Source organism: Perognathus longimembris, chromosome 28 (genome assembly GCF_023159225.1).
Source record: "Perognathus longimembris pacificus isolate PPM17 chromosome 28, ASM2315922v1, whole genome shotgun sequence".
NCBI lineage: Eukaryota > Metazoa > Chordata > Mammalia > Rodentia > Heteromyidae > Perognathus > Perognathus longimembris.
In genome coordinates, this window is record NC_063188.1 from 66,209,441 (window position 1) to 66,219,216 (window position 9,776).

The 9,776-nt window shown below is 42.6% G+C and overlaps 1 pseudogene; it reads left to right on the top strand.

Annotated features, from left to right (window-relative positions):
• The first annotated feature begins 431 nt into the window (after positions 1 to 431).
• On the top strand, positions 432 to 9,562 carry LOC125343578 (annotated as a pseudogene).
• Positions 9,563 to 9,776: the final 214 nt, after the last annotated feature.

Below are 9,776 nucleotides of genomic sequence, written 5' to 3' on the forward strand. Positions count from 1 at the left end.
TGTCTGCCCCACAGATGGATCTCCTCCCAAAGAAATGGTGTCTTAAGTAGGAACTGGCATGATTCCATTCCAGGGCAAAGTACTACCAAGTAATGCCTGGAGATATATGACTCAGTCTGTTTCCTGTGCTCATGGGACCATTTTGGTCTACAAAGAGATCCCCAGAGGAACAAGGGCCATAGGGAAGAGGAACCCCTAGAAAGGAAACCTAAAAAGCTTTCTAGAGATTACGATGTGTCCATGTAAGAAGGCAACATCTAGTGATGCCTCAGTGTTTAAAGATAATGAGAAGGAAATGGTAGAGCACTGCCTAGCAAGCATGAAGTCCTGAGTTCAAATCCTAATATCACCAAAAACAGGATGATCAATTTTGTCAACTTGACAGGGCTAAGGGATACCCAGATAGCTGATTGAAAAAAAAATGAGGTGGCGGCCGGCGAGCCCATGGCGTACAGTCAAGGAGGCGGCAAGAAGAAAGTCTGCTACTATTACGATGGTGATATTGGAAATTATTATTATGGACAGGGTCATCCCATGAAACCACACAGAATTCAGATGACTCATAACTTGCTGTTAAATTATGGTTTATACAGAAAAATATAGAGAGATGAAGATGGTGCCGCCAGAGTAGGGAGGCACCCCAACTCACTCCAACTGAATAGCAAGCTGGGAACTCCAGCACCCAACACCCCATCAAGAACCCAGCAAAACCAGCAGCCAGAAGCAGTGGAGAAATGCAGGAAAACAAAAAGAAGCAAAAAAAGAAGAGCCTATAACCTGCACAGAGCCGGAGAATCTCCAGAGTACCCTCCCCCCACCAGCCGACCCTGGCCCGAACAGGGCCAGGCTGGGAAAGGGGACCCGGCGAATGGCAGACTGAATGCCAAAAACCCACACCGGGAGCACAGAGTCCAGACAGCAGGACTCCACAGACCCCAGGGAGAGCGCGGACCAAGACAGACGGCGGCAATGGGAAGTTCAGAACCCCACGGCCGGGATCGGACATGAGCGGCGGGAAAACCGAGCGGTGCAGAAGGGGAGAGCCAGGGCCACCACCATGACCATTCGCCACACCCCAGCGCAGGACACACACATAATCCAGGACCAGTGAGTCCCCCATTTCCCCCTCCCCCAATGGGAGACCAGCTATCAGAGACCCAAACCCTACAAAGAAGCTAGATCTCCCTCTCTCCCCCTCCCCACCCCGAGGGAACAAAGAACCCCCAAATCAGGCGGCAAGCTCCCATCAGGCTCTGGGAAGACACAGGAGTTAGCAGGGGAAGGGCGGAGCAGTGCCTAGGCAGCAGAGGAGCCTGAACCGGCCGCACCGGCACTGCCACCGTCCCACCAGGGGCCTGGGGATGGCAGGCATTGCAAGCCCCACCTGAGGCACCTGGGCCATGCAGACTTTTTCAACTAAAGTCACAGGCACTAGTGGGCAATACCAGCCCAGCAGGGACACCTGGGCCTGATAACTTGCCCCGCTCACAGCGGAGGCACAGTATGAGGGCGCTAACCCGCACCCGGACACTTGATCCCACTGGGGCCCACACATACCACCCCCCACAGTGGACTCGTGGGAGGGAGCAAGCACAACCCAACAACCCGAGGCTCGCTCTGGTAGGAGTACCATGCACAGGTGGGCAGGGCCACAGCAGCAGCATCCGCTGTAGTGGGCGCACGTTGCACAGGTGGGTGGGAACCCCGACGACAGCACCCACTCTGGTAGGCATGCCCACACAGGAGGGCAGAGCTCTCCAGCGGCCATGACCACTCAGTTTGGCGCATTTTGCACAAGTGGGTGGGCCGCCCCTCAACAACACCGGCCCCAGAGCAGTCCACACAGGAGGGCAAACCGCCTGAGAGGTGAACTCCTCTGACCAAGATACAGAGTGGAAAAAAGAACCAAAGGAGAGAAAAGCCTCCATGCCACGCTGAATCAGCAACCAGCAAACCCCCAACACGGGCATGCTAGGGTCAGCACAACACAGTGGCAGGACACTGTCCCACAGAGAAAGACACAGAACCTACCGACCCCCAAGTGCAGTGAGGGTGACCACCTCAGCAACAACCGAAAAGGTCACACTCACCCATTGGGCAACAAGGTTCAAAAGCCAAACCCAAACCCAGAGCCAGGATACCAGGACAAGGCTCCCACTGAAAGACCAGCAGGAACCAACACAAAACCAAACCAGGGAAGCTACCCACATATCTCCAGATGGGCAAATCACAAAGAAATATAACACAGTTCATCAAAGGGCAAGCCAACTCGCCAGCTCCAAAAAGCAGCACTACTGAAGAGGAGATGGAGAATAAAAAATCAACTGAGGCATGTTACCAGAAATGATGGAAAGCTTCAGAAACGAAATCAGAAAACAATTCCAGGAGTTTAGAGTGGAAGTCTTGAAGGACATCCAGGAAGCCAAGAAAGAAATGGAAGCAAAAACGAATACAATGCAAACCTCCATTAAAGAAGACCTTACCATCCTGAGAAGTGAAATGTATGAAAAAATAGATTTAAAATACAACTCTTTAAAGGAAGAAATTTCCACGAGCAGAGCTGATCTGGCAACCATAAATAGCTCTCTGACATCCATAAACTCCGCAATTGAATCTACAGCACATAGAATTGACCATATGGAATCCAGAATCTCTCTCTTGGACGATGATGCAGCCGATAAGAATCAGAAAATTACCACACTCCAAGAAACGGTGAAGCTTCAGGGCAGACTAATCCAGGAGCTAGTGGACAAAGACAAGAGATATAATCTGAGCATAATTGGAATAGAAGAAGGAGCTGAATACCAGAGCCAGAGGGCTTCAACATATTTTCAATAAAGTTATTGCAGAAAACTTCCCCAATCTCACAAGGGACCATATCCAGGTAACCGAAGCCTATAGGACACCTGGCAGGCCAGACCCCAGAAAAGCCACGCCAAGGCACATAATATTCAAGACTTCAGATCTCAAGAATAAAGAGCAAATTTTGAATGCAGCCAAAGCGAAGAAAGAAATTTTCTACAATGGGAAGAGGATCCGAATAACAGCAGACCTCTCCACACAAACCTACCACGCGCGAAGAGAGTGGGAGAACACCATCCAAGTTCTACAGGCCAACAACTGCCAACCTAGAATAAAATATCCAGTGAAGTTGGAGTTCATATTCGAAGGGAAAACCAAATCTTTCCATAGCAAAGAGGATCTAAAGGAGTATGTGAATAAAAAACCAGCCCTACAGCGAATTCTATGAGGGGAATCCCACCCAACAGAAATCGTACAGGACACACAAGGCAGAAACAGAAAGAAACTAGAATAGCCAGAGCCCAACAGAAAGAGCAGCTCACTAAACACAAGAAAAAAAAAAGAGGAAAAAACAGCCCAACAAGAAAATGGAACGAGAAAAAACACTCTTATCCTTGATCTGTTTAAATATAAATGGTATAAACTCTCCGATAAAGAGGAGCAGACTGGCAGAATGGATCCGCAAATAAAAAGTTGGCATCTGTTGTCTACAAGAGACACACCTTACAGCAAGGGACAAAAACAGGCTCCGAATGAAAGGATGGAGCAAGATCTTCCAAGCAAACACACCTGCCAAAACAGCAGGTGTAGCCATCCTGATCTCAAACAAGTGGACTTTTCATTAAAATCAACGCAAAAAGACAAAGAAGGCCACTACATTTTAATACAAGGAAAAATCCAGAATCAAGACATCATGCTGATAAATGTATACTCACCGAACAAAAGAGGCCCTACATATGTCAAACAAATTCTCACAGAACTACAGAACAACATAGACCCAAACACAATCATAGTAGGAGACTTTAATACCCCACTCTCTCCAAGAGACAGATCCAACACCCAGAGGATCAGCAAGGGAGCTGAGGACATAAGTAAAACCATATCCCCAAAGGATCTGACAGATCTATACAGAGTCTTCCACCCTACAGAGACTCAATACACCTTCTTCTCAGCAGCCCATGGATCATACTCCAAAATAGACCATGTCATAGTCCACACAAGGAACCTCAGCAAAAACAAAAGTATTGACATCATCCCATGTATTATATCTGACCACAGTGGATTAAAGGTAACCCTCAATAACAACGGTTACCACAGAGGCTATACACATTCTTGAAGGCTAAACCCCACATTGTTATCCAACACTTGGGCCACAGACCAAATTAAAGATGAAATCAACGAATTCATAAGCCACAATGACAATAAAAATACATCACAAAGAAACCTATGGGACACAGCTAAGGCAGTACTGAGGGGCAAGATCATTGCCTTCAGCACTCACATTAAAAGAATGGAAGCAGAGCAGGTGAATAACCTCATGATGAAACTAAAACAACTGGAGAAACAAGAAATGACCTAATCTAAATCGACTAGGAGAGAGATCACAAAGATTAAAGAAGAGATAAATCTGATTGAAAATAGAAAGACCATTCAACAAATAAATAAGACTAAAAGCTGGTTCTTTGAGAAAATAAACAAAATTGACAGACCCCTCGCAAGACTTACAAAAAAAAGAGAAGAGACTCATATACATAAAATCAGGGACTCCACCGGAAAAATTAGAACAAGTACACGCGATATTCAAACAATCATAAGGAACTATTTGCAGAAACTCTACTCACTAAAAAACAATAATTTTACAGAGATGGATCAATTCTTAGAGAAGTATAAACTGCCCAAACTGAACCAAGAAGAAATAAATCAACAAAATAAACCAATAACTTACAGCGAGATAAAGGGGGTAATCAAGAGCCTCCCAACAAAGAAAAACCCAGGCCCAGATGGATTTACCAGTGAATTCTATAAAAACTTTAGTGGGGAGCTAATACCAATACTCCTCAAACACTTCCGCAAAATAGAAATAGAGGGAGAAATCCCAAACTCAATCTGTGAAGCTAATATCATACTCATTCCCAAACCAGGCAAAGACCCAACAAAAATAGAGAACTACAGACCAATATCACTAATGAACACAGACACAAAGCTCCTCAATAAAATATTAGCTAACAGGATCCAGAAACTGATCAAGAGAATTATACATCATGACCAAGTAGGCTTCATCCCACAGTCACAAGGATCGTTCAACATCCATAAATCAATCAATGTAATTCACCACATAAACAGAACTAAAATCAAGAATCACATTGTTATCTCAGTTGATGCCCAAAAAGCCTTTGACAAAATACAACATCCATACTTATTAAAAACTCTGGAGAGAACAGGAATAGATGGAACATTCCTCAAAACAATAAAAGCCATATACAACCTCTAACATCATATTAAATGGAGAGAAACTTAAAACATTCCCCCTAGGGGCTGGGGATATAGCCTAGTGGCAAGAGTGCCTGCCTCGGATACACGAGGCCCTAGGTTCGATTCCTCAGCACCACATATACAGAAAACGGCCAGAAGCGGCGCTGTGGCTCAAGTGGCAGAGTGATAGCCTTGAGTGGGAAGAAGCCAGGGACAGTGCTCAGGCCCTGAGTCCAAGGCCCAGGACTGGCCAAAAAAAAAAAAAAAAAAAAAAAAAAAAAAAAAAAAAAAAACATTCCCCCTAAACTCAGGAACAAGACAAGGACGCCCACTGTCCCAACTTCTTTTCAACGTAGTGCTGGAATAAGACAAGAGGAGGACATCAAAGGGATCCACATCGGCAAGGAAGAAATCAAGTTATCCCTATTCGCAGACGACATGATCTTATATCTGAAGGACCCAAAAAACTCAGTACCCCAACTCCTACACCTAATAAACCAATTTGGCAAAGTAGCAGGATACAAAATCAATCCACAAAAGTCAGCAGATTTTCTGTACACAAGCAATGTACAAACAGAAAAGGAAATTATGGCAACAATTCCATTTACAGTAGCAAAAAAAAAGAATAAAGTACCTAGGGAATCAACCTAACCAAGGACATGAAGGACCTATTTAATGAGAACTATAAAAATCTAATAAGGGAAATCACAGAAGACCCAAGGAGATGGAAAGACCTCCCATGCTCATGGGTAGGCAGAATCAATATAGTGAAAATGGTCATATTGCCCAAATTGTTATACAAATTCAATGCAATCCCTATCAAAATCCCAGTTACATTCTTCACTGAAATAGGGAAAGCAATCCATAAATTCATATGGAACAGGAAAAGACCTAGAATAGCCAAAGCAATTCTAGGCAAAAAAAGCTGTGCAGGAGGTATCACAATACCAGACTTCAAGCTCTATTATAAGGCCATCAAAACAAAAACAGCCTGGTATTGGTATAAAAACAGCCCGGAAGACCAATGGATTAGAATTAAAGATCCAGAAATAAAAGCACACTCTTATAGTCAGCTGATATTAGACAAAGGAGCTAAAGACATACAATGGAATAAACATAGCCTCTTCAACTACTGGTGCTGGGAGAACTAGGCAGCCATATGCAGAAAACTCAAAGTAGACCCAAGCCTATCACCATGCACCAAGATCAACTCAAAATGGACCAAGGACCTCAATATCAGACCTGAATACTTGAAACTACTGAAGGACAGAGTAGGAAAGACACTAGAACTTATAGGCACAGGAAGGAACTTCCTGAATAGAGTCCCAGGGGCACAACAAATAGGGGAGAGACTCGACAAATGGGACTACTACAAATTAAAAAGTTTCTGCACAGCTAAGGACATAGCCACCAAAATAGAAATACAGCCAACCATATGGGAAAGGATTTTTACCAGCACAGCAACAGACAAAGGCCTGATATCTGTCATCTACAAAGAACTCAGAAAACTAAGCCCCTCCAAGCCCAATAAACCAATTAAGAAATGGGCAAAGGAGCTACAGAGAGACTTCACAAGAGAAGAAATAAAAATGGCAAAGAAACATATGAGGAAATGTTCAACATCCCTGGTAGTAAAGGAAATGCAAATAAAAACAACCTTGAGATACCACCTCACTCCAGTTAGAATGGCCTATACTCTGAACTCAGGCAACAACAAATGCTGGAGGGGGTGCGGGGAAAGAGGAACCCTTCTCCATTGTTGGTGGGAGTGCAAATTAGTACAACCACTTTGGAGAACAGTATGGAGGTTTTGCAAAAAGCTCAATATAGACCTACCCTGTGACACAGCCATACCACTCCTAGGCATCTATCCTGAACAGCAGGTCCCAAGATATCAAAAAGACATTTGTACTTCCATGTTTATCGCGGCACAATTCACAATAGCCAAAATATGGAAACAACCCAGATGCCCCTCCACAGATGATTGGATCCAAAAAATATGGTACCTATACACAATGGAATGCTACATAGCGATTAGGAATGGTGAAATATTGTTATTCGCAGGGAAATGGTAAGAACTTGAACAAATAATGTTGAATGAGACAAGCCTAGAACACAGAAAGCAAAGGGGCATGATCTCCCTGATATATGACTGTTAAGAAGGGGTGACGGGAGACAGTAGAGACCAGGTCTGTGAAACCAAAAAACTGCTTCTCAAATGGTATTTCCCACAAGATTTGGTCAGCGACCCAACATTATGTAACTGAAACCAAACAACTACTCAACATATAAAGGTCAAAAATTGACCTCTCAGTGGAATACAATAGCTCAAAAGCTATGTATGTACGTTCATATAAGACTACTGTCGACACAATGTCTAATATCGACATTACATTTAAAGCCCTAGGCAAGTTTTCTTGGGCGTAGTCCACGTGGCTACTGTATATGTTCTTGGTACATTGTGCATTGTATATATGTCTACCTGACCTAGGGAAGGGAAAGAAAAACAGGGTGTAAGATATCACAAGAAATGTACACACTGCCCTACTATGTAACTGTACCCTTATTGCACAACACCTTTTCAAAAAATTTGTGTTTAATTAATAAATAAATTACAAAAAAAAAGAAAAATGGAAATATGTATGCCCCATAAAGCCACTGCTGAAGAAATGACAAAGTATCACAGTGATGAGTGTATCAAATTTCTACGGTCAATAAGACCAGACAACATGTCTGAGTACAGTAAACTGATGCAGAGATTTAATGTTGGAGAAGATTGTCCCGTTTTTGATGGGCTCTTTGAGTTTCGTCAACTCTCCACTGGTGGTTCAGTTGCTGGGGTTGTGAAATTGAACCAACAACAAACTGATATGGCTGTCAACTGGGCTGGAGGATTACATCATGCCAAGAAATCGTAAGCATCAGGATTCTGTTACGTGAATGATATTGTGATTGCTATCCTTGAGTTACTTAAGTATCATCAGAGGGTCTTATATATTGACATAGATATCCATCATGGTGATGGTGTTGAAGAATCTTTTTATACAACAGATCGTGTGATGACTGTTTCCTTCCACAAGTATGGTGAATAATTTCCTGGCACAGGAGACTTGAGGGATATTGGTGCTGGAAAGGGCAAATATTATGTTGTCAATTTTCCAATGAGAGATGGTATAGATGACGAGTCATATGGGCAGATATTTAAGCCTATCATCTCAAAAGTGATGGAGATGTATCAACCCAGTGCTGTGGTATTGCAATGTGGTATAGATTCATTATCTAGTGATAGACTTTGTTCCTTCAACCTAACAATCAAAGGTCATGCTAAGTGTGTAGAAGTTGTAAAAACTTTTAACTTACCATTGCTGATGCTTGGGAGTGGTGGATACACAATGCGTAACATTGCAAGATTTTGGACATATGAGACTGAGGTTGCCCTTGGTTGTGAGAGTCCCAGTGAGTTGCCACATAACGATTACTTTGGATATTTTGGACCGGACTTCAAACTGCATATTAGTCCTTCAAACATGACAAACCAGAACACATAAGAATATATGGAAAAGATAAAACAGTGTTTAATTGAAAATTTACGCATGTTACCTCATGCACTTGGTGTCCAAATGCAAGTTATCCCAGAAGATGCTGTTCATGAAGACAGTGGCGATGAAGATAGAGAAGATCCTGACAAGAGGATTTCGATTCGAGCATCAGACAAATGGATAGCTTGTGATGAAGAATTCTCAGATTCTGAGGATGAAGGAGAAGGAGGTCATAGAAATGTAGCTGATCATAAGAAAGGAGCAAAGAAAGCTAGAATTGAAGAAGACAGGAAAGAAACCGAAGACAAGAAAGAAGATGTTAAGGAAGAAGATAAATCCAAGGAAGGTAGTGGTGAAAAGACAGATACCAAAGAGCCAAATCAGAACAACTCAGCAACCCTTGAATTTAAGAGTTTTCTCAATTTTAGGAAGCCATCTAAAAAGTGAGAAAATATTGGGACAAACTTTTCTTTTTGAAGACTTCTGGCCTCATTTTATCCTATTTTGGCATGGACTGTATTTATTTTCAAAATGGCTTTTTTTGTTTTTGTTTTTCCTGGCAAGTTTCATTGTGAGTTTTTCTAATTATGAAGCAAATTTTTTTTCTCCACCATGCTTTATGTGATAGTATTTAAACTTGATGTGAGTTATTATGTGAAACAAAACTGATCTATTAAAGAAATAATTGGCCTTTCTGAGCTGATTTTTTCCATCTTTTGTAATTATCTTTATTAAAAAATTGTGCTTGGAAAAAAAAACAACACATGCATATGTGTGTGAGAAGGAAGAATTTCTCCACCCTCACTAATACAGGTCTGCACCATCCAATCTGTTGAAGACCCCCCAAAATTATTTTTAAAACTTAGTAGTATAATTGAAAGGGAAAGATAGTCCAGGAAGAGAAAACACTGCAAGTGCTAAACAGAGTCAGCCTACAAGTTGCCACTACTCAGAGAGCACAGG